Genomic DNA, 12,528 nt, shown 5'->3' with positions numbered 1-12,528 from the left:
ACTGATTTGGTGCATTATACTTAATTTATTACCTATTTTACATAAAGTAATGATACATCTAATGCATCCTGTTTTATTTGTTGCTGTCTATTAACTCTAGTTTTGCACACTACATACATCTTAGATTGCGACATATTATTCATGCGCCCTCCTACGGAAAGCAATTATTTTGTCACATAGCTAATTTCTAAAATGTAGCTGCTGGTAGCTGAAGGCCAGTAATGGGGTCAGTTTCTCCTGGTATTAATCGTGAACGTATCTGCAGAATGCGGTATTGTGTGTTCGGCCTCATGCTGTGCACCGTGCTAGTTTTTTGCTTATCAGCAACTTTTTCGGGTAAAGCTTTACATTAACTGCAGCTTCATAACGCATTCATAGAACGTTCAGTGCACCTTCATAAAGCATTCATTGAACATTCAGTGCACCTTCATAAAGCATTCATTGAACATTCAGTGCACCTTCATAATGCATTCATAGAACATTCATAAGTAGCATGTAAGTATACCTTGTCATCCTAACACACCTTAACAGCTTTGATATACATTAATAACAAATATTATGTAATCGTAATGTTTGTTATTATGACATAATATATATTATTAATGTATATTATATCTGATATGGTATGTTAGCATGTTACGGTATACTTAGATGCTGCTTACGAATGTTCTATGAATGCATTATAAAGGCAATATGTAAGTGCAGTTAATGTAAAGCATTACCCTTTTGTGCTTAGTGCTTAACAGTTACTGCACATTTTTTTTTAAGTTGTGTATTTTAAAGCTCTCTCTGTAAGGCTCCTTCAAGAGCTCATTTGTAAGAATAAGTTGCAAGACAATTCATCCTTAAAATGCCTGGAGGAGAAGCACAAAATATATCTAGTCTTAAACTTACTTGCTCACTTGTCCTATACATGAACTTTTAAAATTCTTTTTTCGCTTATCACGGAAGCAATAGAGCTAAATAACATAAGGAAGAAAAGAGACAAGGAGACCAATACAAAAAGGGCTTGTATAGCTTGAGTCGTACAAGCAGCTGTTTTGACAGGTTATTACTGCATGCATGTCTTGTCAAAAACCGTATTTCAAAAAATTGTAAACTAATAATGCTTTTCTTTTTTTTTCTTGGCTCTGCCTTGCATGACATTTTATGGTGCATGTTAAGCGAAAGAACTCACATTAATGGAGAAAAGCACTATTTTGTGTATATGGGACGGACGTTGTATACGCTGGCACACCTCATACAGGTTTACACCACTGAACATTCCAGTAAAATCTAGGTTATCTTCCATACAATGACCTACTCCGCCCCCACCCCCACCCTTTTGGTCACTGGGACAAATTTTATAACAGCTTTACATATGTCTACAAAAGTGGATTGTTTGTTAATTAAATAGGAGTCTAGATCAATTCTTAAAACCTTTTCCCAAATCAATTTGTCGTTTCTTCACTTCAGCACAGAAACACACACAGACACAGACACACACGAACACACACACACAAATATACCTGTGTTTTACTGCTTGGAAATTGAATGAGGCCAGGAGGAAGTGGGTGGGGGGGATATCTATCCTGGCAGTCTACCTCTGTCAAATTCTAGGTCAGTCAGTGAAGTTATTTGATATTTTAGGTGACCTTGAGCAAACAGGAATTTCCAATCACAGGAAACGTCTCGTACTGTTTGTCCTCTTAAATAGATTGGTCTGCCCATAGAGAAAAAGAAATTGAATACCACCTTCTCTATTTCAGTACAAGTCTACTCACTCCTCTGGCTTCTAGCTAACACTAGGTATGAGCGTCCAAAGAATCTTATTTTATTCTTGTATGTGTCCTCTTTTAATATTTCGGTTGATTTCAGTGAACATTGAAATTAGCCACAATTTCAAAGAATTTTACCTGTTACGATTCTGCAAAATTCATAACTTTCCCTCATCTTCCTGATATTACTGAACATAAATGTATAAAATATTAATACATACATGTAATCGCAGACAAAGTTAGCTAACATTGTGTTTTATTACTGAATGTATTATCTAATTTTATTTGTGTATTACAATGTATTCTTGTTGCATACGGTATCTCATGTTGACGGTTTAATATTTTTGACGTAACTTGTTTTAATTGCTTACTGACATGTTGCTATTATATGTTGTGTATTTTTTTATGAGGCTCATTTTTTTTCTCTCGAAGCTTTTTCTCTTGCAATTTACATGCATTATTAATGATGCCCAGTAAGCGTCGGCAAACATTTATATAATTCAGCCACGTGCTTCGTCCATAATTCACAATTCACCTTTCAGGCTGCTGCTGCTCTCAATTTGCCTGTGGCACAAACTCTCTCCATTCTTCACTGTCAGAACGGAAGCTATGGAGAAGTTAAATATAAAGCTCCCAAAAGACTAAAGGAGACACACATGAAGAACATGTAAACAGCCTTAAAGTTCATGTATTTATAATGATAGCTTAATAGTGGCCAAAGTGGCCACGCCCCCCAGTGTGGCCACGTCCCTTCAATAACCATGGATTCAATAAGGCTCACCGTACAGTTTTTCTTTTAAATGAGCTTGTAAATAGTTCTCTGGTCAGGATAAGAAAGCGAACAATGGGATTTTGATTTGCGGGGCTCAGGGGATCAAAGATCCAGTAAGGACAGGGCTGAAAGCACATCTGTCACCAAAAACAAAATTATTATTTCAGCAGGAATAAAAAAAAAAAAAAACAGCAGCAGTACATTTACGGGCGGGTAGATCTCAGGGTGTTGGGACGGTTCAATTTTGGAGGGGACAAAAAGACAGAAGAACATCGATTCATACGCATTGCGAGGAAAGAAGGACAGGTTGAAGTAATCAACACATTAAAAGCCAATCACATGACACTACCTAAGCCACGCCCACTTTACACGGGTTTCTGGTTTTTTTTAAAAGAGAGATGTGGGAGATTTTTGGGGATGGAGAGTGGGAGATAGATGAAGAGTGGCTTGTTTTTATTGTGCAACCAGCAAAAGAAGCAGCAGAGCAAAAATATTCATTTATAAACATTCATATTTAATATACACACCATTCCGCTGTGTACTTTCTCCTCAGCCTTTATTTACATAAATTTAAATTTTGTCCGCTGTGCCCAGCTTGAGTTGACAGATAGTTCAGCGCTGCAAAAGCACCTTTTTTTAGCCGTATCTCCTCACTTTTGCATGATTTTAATTTTCACCGGCACCTGTGTAATTAAACTGTGTGCAATGCTGTCCATTTCCGCTGCCTAGGTCTCAGTAAATCTGCCCATTTAGGAGGTCGGGCCGCAAATGCTCAGTGTAACGTTTTACTAAAAATGCACTTCCCTGCCTCGGATCCATCACCAGATTTATCTATATAAATAGTCCCTCATAAGACAGTTTGGCTTTTTTTAATTTTTCAATTTAATTCCCTCTCTCTATGATGCTTGTTATGACAGTAATTATCACACCAGCAATAGTTCTTCAGTAATATCTCATTTTTATTCACTCTATTGAAAGAGGCTTATGAGTTTAATAGTTTTTAATATCTTTTCAGGCTTCATCTGGCCTGATCATTAATACTGCCTTTTTTGCCTTACCAATACATTCCACCTCCCCCCCAATCTATGCAGTACTCGTTATCTATAAATGGAAATTGTGCATTTGTGTATATGCGATACTACTTGGTTCTTTTAAATCCTTGTTCTTTAGACACTCCTTGGGTATTTCAGGTATCCGGCTCCTTCACCCTGTATAAGTTGTAGCATTGTTCCCTTCATTAACTCAAGCATGCTCTCCATATCCGCATGCCCCCCCCCTGAAACCTCTAACTGAATATGTGGGTGGATATGAATATTATTCAGTTTTAAGTACCTGACAGTAATGACTCCTGTAGCGGTTCAAATGTTCTCCATCTTTCTTCAGAGCTCTAGTGTGATCATTGGTGGGAGGAAGCAAAGACGTGGACTGTCTGCAGGTCCCTCAGGAACGGGTTGGGAGACACTGCTTTAGGGGACGGAAGTGGCAGGCAGCAATCAAACACACTGGGCTTATCAGACAGACAGCCGGCCCACAGTTCAGCGCCTCACAGTGGCAGGGCTGAGAAAAGGCATCGCATTTTCCCCTTTCAGAGACATTTGAAATTCAGAATACTGGGGACACAGAATATATTTAAATACATTTGAAGTGAAACACTGGTTCATTTGGAACAGATACAGCTCCCGGAGTGATTTACGGCTCTGCCTCATATCTTTACTCCTTTAAATGACATTAGGAACATAAGCCATTTGGTGTGTTCGAGTAGCTACATAAATTGTATTTCATGCACATTACGTTTTCCTGACAGAAAAAGAGGAATAATCTAATTTAGATGCAACGGTGCTAAATTAATAGAATGCAGGCATCCAAGCACATAAAGACATCATTTTTTTAGGGAAGTTTGTACGTGTGCAGGGGGCATGCGGACCTGAAACAGGCTCATTACGAGAATCATTTGACATATGCAAATGTGTCTGTCACAGGAAGTTTCAGATCAGACGGCTTAAGTGCATTGTCTCAGTCAGCACATACTGCAAAGTGCTCACGTTAATCCTCCGGAGGAAAAGAAATTCATATACAAACACACACAAACAACACACACACACACACACACACACACATAGAACCTCTTCCTGAGTTACGATGGGGTTACGTTCCTAACTTACCGTACCTATCATAAGGTGAAAATATCGTAAGGCAAAAATACATTTTGATACAGTAAACCTAACCCAACAAACATCATAGCCTAGACTTACAACAGTAACACTTATCCACTACAGTTGGAAAAAAACATTAACATAATGCATAATTTATTTAAAAAAAAAAACATGATTATCTCATGTAATTTAAGGAAAAACATAATAATGAAAGTGAAAACATTTACCCATCGTAAGGTTGAAATGTCGTAACACAGACCATATAAATATATATGTATATATATACACACACACACACACTTTTTTTTGGGATGGAGACCATGGAAAGGCTTTTGGAATTCTTGTGAAACTCCCAAGAGGTGTATTCCAGAAGTGTTTAAAGCTCATAAAGATGTCTGATAAAACAGATGCCAGAGGAGTATGGAATTCGCCCAATTAACGAATTGCCCGCCCATGCCAGAAATCACGGCTAAGTGATAAAAGTTGGTTTGGCTTTACGAAGTGCTTCCTGCCGACCTTTCATTTGCATGAAAGGTTTTTGCGTTGTGTGTGATTCCAATTTCTTTTTCTAACGAGTTTCCCCTGAACAAAACTTTTGTGCAGATTAATCCAAAGTCTCATGCCCCCACCCCCCCCCCCAACCCGCCAGTCCCCTCTTGTGCTTTGTTCTATTGGAATCCATAAATCGACATCCTCTTTAGTCACCGCAGATCGCCGTGCCCCCGTGGCCTCAGTCTGAGCTTACAGAATGCATTCCTGTCAGCAGCCATCCTCACAGACTGACGTTATTTTCTAATCTTGGCTTCGGTGAAAGACAGACTGGTGCAGTTACTGCTGCTTCCAGCGCAGCTGGTAGCGTAGGACCGGCCAGGGCCTAGAATGTCTTTATCTCCAGCTGAAGACCCAAGGGGCCACAGGAAGAAGCTGCTTCTCTGGCTCAATCCGCTTCTTAGTCCCAGGATAACAATTGAACACGATCAGAGACTAGTAGGTATTGACGGGAGGGGGGGGCTGTGCTCAGCTGCTGGAAAGTTCTCCTCACCCCTGCTGCCCTCAGATGTCTGCTGGTTTCCACCCGCCGGTCGATTCGGCCCCCCAGCTTCAGTGTGTCCTCCCTCCCTATCTTGCCTGCACCTCCTCCATTTGTTCACTGGGCCCTCCACATCATCATCACCCCAGCAGATCTGCTGGAATAAATTCACCAATTCAGGCCCCAAAATTCTCATCCAGTCTGGACGGGAAGCCTACTCTCAATCCAGCCACTCTTACCACAAATGAACTAACCTTGAAATTATTTAAAGCGGTCTTTACTTCCTCTATTTGTTTTGCTGTCATAGATTGTTTTGACATGAGTAAATTGATGCTAGTGCTCTGTGTGTATTTCATCTAAATGTACTGGCCTGGATTATTGCAGCTTGTTTTGGAAAACCACTATTAAATGGATTCTTAATGCATTTAAATTGGCATGCACAGAACACATCCCGTATCCCTACTCCATCACTAGATCTTCAGCTGGCTGGCTCTCGTTAGCATATCCTAAGGCATCAGACACTCATGACCTCATAACTGCAATTGTGCCCTGGAACCTTCCGGAATCAAGCGTCTGCCGCCACACCCCTTAGCATTTATTTCACACTTGTGCTCATAAACTAGGCCGTTACCACGGCGACATTGCTGCAAAAAAGACAGCCAATAATAATACATCTCGTGGACTGTTGTGCCGTGACTCCTATAGGCTAGATTTTGCTTGAACTGGTTCCAGTCTCCCACTGAATCTTTGTTCCAGTACATGGAACACTTACAATAAGGATATGACTGGGTTTTTAAACTTTATAGGCAGGGAAGACTAGACTGGACCCTCAGCAGAGACTGATGGGAATTGTGACTGACTGGGTAGATGGTGGAGCACTAGGGTCTGAGTGCTACCAAGAGGTCGTGCCTCAAGCTTTATGGCAGGCCAGCGACGGTTAGCAGGTCTTGATCAAGAGTGATATTGCACAGCAAATCAATGAATTTCCTAACATACTTCCTTTATCTCTCAAAACAGACCATAAATCTCTCCATCCATCTTCTATAACTGCTGACACACTGTAGTAGGGTTAGGGACCATCTCAGGATGCCAAGGGAACAAGGAAGGATGCCAGACCGTCACATATCACACTGCCGAAGGATGTCAGACCGTCACATATCACACTGCCGAAGGATGCCAGACCTTCACATATCACACTGCCGAAGGATAAGAACATAAGAACATAAGAACTATACAAACGAGAGGAGGCCATTCGGCCCATCGAGCTCGCTTGGGGAGAACTTAACTAATAGCTCAGAGTTGTTAAAATCTTATCTAGCTCTGATTTAAAGGAACCCAAGGATTCAGCTTGCACTACGTTATCAGGAAGACTATTCCATACTCTGACTACACGCTGTGTAAAGAAGTGCTTCCTTAAATCCAGTTTGAAATGTTCTCCCGCTAATTTCCACCTATGGCCACGAGTTCTTGTATTTGAACTAATGCTGAAGTAACTATTCGGTTGAACAGCATCCAAACCTGTTAGAATCTTATAGACCTGGATCATGTCCCCCCTCAGTCTCCTTTGCTTGAGGCTGAACAGATTTAGCTCAAATAACCTTTCCTCGTATGACATTCCTCTAAGACCAGGAATCATTCTTGTGGCCCTACGCTGCACCTTTTCTAAGGCCGCTATGTCCTTTTTAAGATATGGTGACCAAACCTGTACACAATATTCTAGGTGAGGTCTCACCAAGGAATTGTATAATCTTAGCATTACCTCCCTTGACTTAAACTCCACACACCTGGAGATGTACCCCAACATCCTATTGGCCTTTTTTATTGCTTCCCCACACTGGCGAGAATGAGACATGGAAGCATCAACATACACACCAAGGGATGCCAGACCGTCACATATCACACTGCCGAAGGATGCCAGACCGTCACATATCACACTGCCGAAGGATGCCAGACCGTCACATATCACACTGCCGAAGGATGCCAGACCGTCACATATCACACTGCCGAAGGATGCCAGACCGTCACATATCACACTGCCGAAGGATGCCAGACCGTCACATGGCACACTGCCGAAGGATGCCAGGCCATCACATATCACACTACCGAAGGATGCCAGACCGTCACATATCACACTGCCGAAGGATGCCAGACCGTCACATGGCACACTGCCGAAGGATGCCAGACCGTCACATATCACACTGCCGAAGGATGCCAGACCGTCACATGGCACACTGCCGAAGGATGCCAGACCGTCACATGGCACACTGCCGAAGGATGCCAGACCATCATAGGGCACACAAACTAAAGGCAAATTAAAAGATACCAATATTAATGGTTTGTTGAATAAAATAGTACAACAAATGTAATATTTGGTGTTCTGTGTACATGCCGGAACAAGCATTTGTTTACTTGGTTAGTATGAACATTTTGAAACACACTTAAAAGCATTGGGCTCTATTTCAGGGATCTCCTCCACTTGCCATCTTCTTCTTTTTTTTTCTGAGGCGTCTCTAACCTGCAGATGCTAAAAGCATGAGCGTACGTTTTTATTTTCCGTCACGGGACGGGAAACGGCGCCCTTCTGGGACCATCAGCGCTCCTTTGAAAAATCACCCGCGTGTGGACCTGCTTGCCGACCCCAATATATGATTCAGAGGCTCATTTTGACTGCTGCAGATATGCTCTGGGGGGCTGGGGAATGTTACGGCGGTAATTATCCTGTCCCACACTCCTCTCCACACCTGGCTGGCTGGCTCCGGCGCCTGGCTCTGCGCTAGGACGCCCCACAGAGGGCGAGCAGTGTACCAGCTACCAAAAAAGAACTGGAACTGCACAGAAGAACTCAAATACATGCTTGCAATAAAATATATCAGTATCGTAACCACATGGGTAGTTATTGCCTTCAATTCATTATGCTAAAGTTTGTAGGAGAAGTAGCAATTCTGACCAACAGTGATGCCTGCGGCTGCCTCAGCAATGGAAAGTAAGAATTCCTGTTAGCGCTGTTTAAAAATGCAATTATTATGAGTCACACCTGAATCTCTTATGCACATATCCGCATAAACAAGCTGGTGAACTACAGCATTTCTTCCCCCCCCCTCCCCCCCCCCCTGCCTGGGAACGGAAAATTTGCGCAGGCGGCTGCCAACTGCTGACTATTACAGCCGAAACATCGCTTTGTGTTTTTTCCCGAACACGACTGCAAACGGCCACGCGCGCACGAACCCGGCACTGTTTGCGACTGCCCCCTAACGAGCAGTTAACTAGCTTGAAGAGCCGATTTCACCAGGACAATAGAGTCCTGGCTCCCAATTCATGGCCTTTGGTGACATGTGGATTGCTCTGAAAAGGCCCTCTTTAATTAGACCAGCACCCGCTAAAGGTGTCACTTAAGAAACAGAGCACGTGCGGAAGAAAGGTACTGAAAATGTGTGTTATTTCCGTGATTTATTATACATTTAAGATATGGCACACATGAAATGTATCTTCAGTCTGAAACCAGGTTTTTTTGACAGTTGTTTTGTCTTTTTTTGTGTGTAAAAAAGCAGAATATACTGTCGCACAGTTCTGATCTGGTACTGGCACATCTGAAACGAGCCCAGAGGCCCAGTGGTGGAGCAGGACAGCTGCGGCCAACCTGGGTAGAGAGGACAGCCATCCATTCTACACTGGCCCTTGCAAAGAGAGAGCTGAGACCCCGGTATGGGGGCTGGGGGGGCATGTCCATGCCAACACACCTGTGCTGGGTCAAGTTGCTGCTCAGCTGCTCTGGATGGCCCCCACCCCAGGGGCTTTCAGAGGGGGGGAGGTGATTCAGTAAACAGACGTCCTACAGTGATGCTTCACACAATAACCTGCCTGCTTTTTACCTCTCATAGACGGGCTGCCGTTTTTCTATTCAGACAAGGCAAATTTTTATTTTAATGAAAGCCTATGTTTGAGATTAAATTAAATGGTCATCCACGCTAAAGTACAATGTAGTCTTAAACATATGTGGACTTTACAAGCAATATTCATTACACCTTGTTGCATTTCAAGTCTAAATATACTAGTATAAACATCACACAATGATTATAACTGTATTGTTCTATATTGAGGTTAAAAGAACGAGCAATGCAATATAAATGTCAGTAGTGTAATTTCATGGATTATTATAGGAGCACCAGTCATTTTAATGATATTCTGGATTTTTTCCACTGTACTGTAACTGTTTCCATTGTTTTAATCGGCAGGGAACAGGTGTCGCGTAACGACCGGAATTTGCACTAGAAGGTGTTCAGTCATATCTCAGCGCAATTAAACCACAGTTATTCATGTGACACGTGTCCACCCTCGCGGGAGGCTAGCACGTCCTCTGAGGTATTTGCAGTTTTTTTTAAGCTCCTGCCTTCTCGTTATTTTCTTTTTAATTGTCCTGTTGGCTTGACAGCTTGCGTCCATTTCTGGATCATTCGTATTCCACGAACTCGCTACCGTTAATGAGGAGTGGACGGAAAGTACGTGCTTGGTGGAGTCGCCGCAGCGACGGAAGACGGTAGGCCGTGCCTGGCGCACCGGTAGCATGCGCGTACAAATTGCGACGCTATAATATCGCATCCACTAATGCTGCATAATAACCAGCTGTGAAAAATGAAGGTGTGCCATAACGCGGGCTTGCAGGAAGGATTTACGCATTTTAAAATGCAAAGCTCTTTTATCAGGTAATAAATGACAGCGTGTCGGGAATAAAAGCGTTTCAGAGGAATGAAAAAAGGCTCAGGGACACATCACGCAGCGAATTGAAACGTGAGCGGCAGTCCTGCCCATCCTAATTGGCCAAGGCTGATGGTGTGTTGCCTTTCTGAGGCTGCCCGGATCGCATTGATCTCTCCCGGTACATCAGAAAGCTACTATAAAAAGCTCCACATGGCGGACGCAAAGGTAACGTTTATTTATAAGGCTGGCCAGAGTCTGTCCACAAGTGAGGTTTTCAGGATGAACGCGCAGGTTGAATATTGAAAGCGGCGATGGGCGCCAAAAGTGATGCAGAGCACCTGGGACGCAGGACCAGTATCTGGGAATGCATCTGCACAAGGGGGCCGTCCCTCAACACCGCACAGCGAAGCTCGACACAAATTAGCTCCCCGATTGGAAGAGACTGGCTTCTTGAGCACTCCTAGCCGTAATAATCCCCTCTCTCCCCACCTCCCTCCAGGAGCCGATGAGGGGGGCTGATCCAGGAGCACTAGGACTCTGGCGCCCACGCTGACTGATTAACTAAATCTCAAGGCTGACAAGCCACTACGACCTCAGAGGATGGAAGAGTTTGAGGAACGTGTGTCTGCTTAACGGGCGTGGGGAGCGAGGAAGAGAGGAGTTTATGTCGCATTCACCCACCGAGAGGGCGGTGGAATTCGACACTGCTCAGGAAAGTTAGCGTTAAAACTCACGGATATTAGATTCCTCCAAGATTTTCCATACCATATATTCTTCTTCTCTGGTTAATTTAAGTGCTTCTCCGCATTTCAGCGGATATGACCGTGTAATAAAAACATTTTAATGAAAGTGCAGCCGTTTAATATCTTTAAAGTACAACACCATGCTGAATTATGACGCGCATTTAAGGTAATCGTTAGAATTTTTTATATGTCGGGCATTGTTTCGGAAACAGATTTACAGCTGTTTAGTGAATTAACTGCTACATCATGGTTTGGAGCCAACTTATAACTGTCGTAAACTAACAAGCAGGAGCAAAAACAAGAATCAATGGCTTTTTTCCGCATACTTAGCTTTTTATAGCTAAACCAACATAAAGAGGTAAACATCACAATTATTCTATCATAAAGAAAACAAAACTTTCATGCAAGCATCTGTTTGACAAACAAATAAAAAGAAAAACAAAAAAAAAAGCTAAAAAGGATATACTTTTTATTGCAAAGCATTTGCCTTTCTCCAGTTTTGAGGATCGTCGTATTGTGGTTATAAATGTTACCATGGTACCCCTGCACAGTGTTTACGAATTAAACAGCTGTCAAGGCCTATTGGTAAATTTCAAGTAATAAGACACATTCAGCATTTGACGGCTGAAAATCCCCGCCATGAAATTTTAGTTACATTTTCAGAAGTCAAAGGTAACAGACCCCAAAAGAAAACTTCACAGGACTTCTCCTTGGCTGTTAGTAGACATACGCATTTCCAGATGGGAGGAGCAGTGCTAACTGGGAGCTGGGGCTGTGACACAATGCATTCACATTGACATAAAGAGGACCTTGATCTGACTGTTCCACTCGCCCAGGTAGCAATTTCTGTTTTGTACTCCTAAACTTCTGAAAAAGTTTCAAAGGACAGGCTGGATTGCTATTAGCTGACAAAGTCAGAGGGAAAACTCATGTTTTTCCACATCTGTGGTTCGGTTACAAATCATGATGAAAAAATCCAGCATGTGTTTAACGAGATAATACCAAATATGTGTGTTCATGTGTCTGTTTGCAGACTTTATCAATTTGACTGATGTACATGTTTTCTAAAATGTTTCTCTTTAAATCGGAAATAATGTTAAATATATCTAAAAACATATCTTCACATTTGTCTTGAATGTAAATATATTGCAACTGCACAATGAAACTTTCAACACATATTTTTCTTAATTTGAAAAATCCAGCAGCTGCGGCTCTCCTACCTTTAAGTCAAGGCGCACAGAGACTTCAGTGCTGGGAGACAAGAGCTTGTCATTGCAGAATGACCATCTCCAAACTGCTGCATTGACTGATGATAAGAAGAACGTCCCAAAGAAAAGCAGATCGCAGATATGCAGACTCCCCTACGCCCCTTACAGAC

The sequence above is a fragment of the Paramormyrops kingsleyae genome, chromosome 21 (assembly GCF_048594095.1).
Source record: "Paramormyrops kingsleyae isolate MSU_618 chromosome 21, PKINGS_0.4, whole genome shotgun sequence".
NCBI classification, from domain to species: Eukaryota; Metazoa; Chordata; class Actinopteri; order Osteoglossiformes; family Mormyridae; genus Paramormyrops; species Paramormyrops kingsleyae.
Note: the sequence above shows the minus strand (reverse complement) of the source record.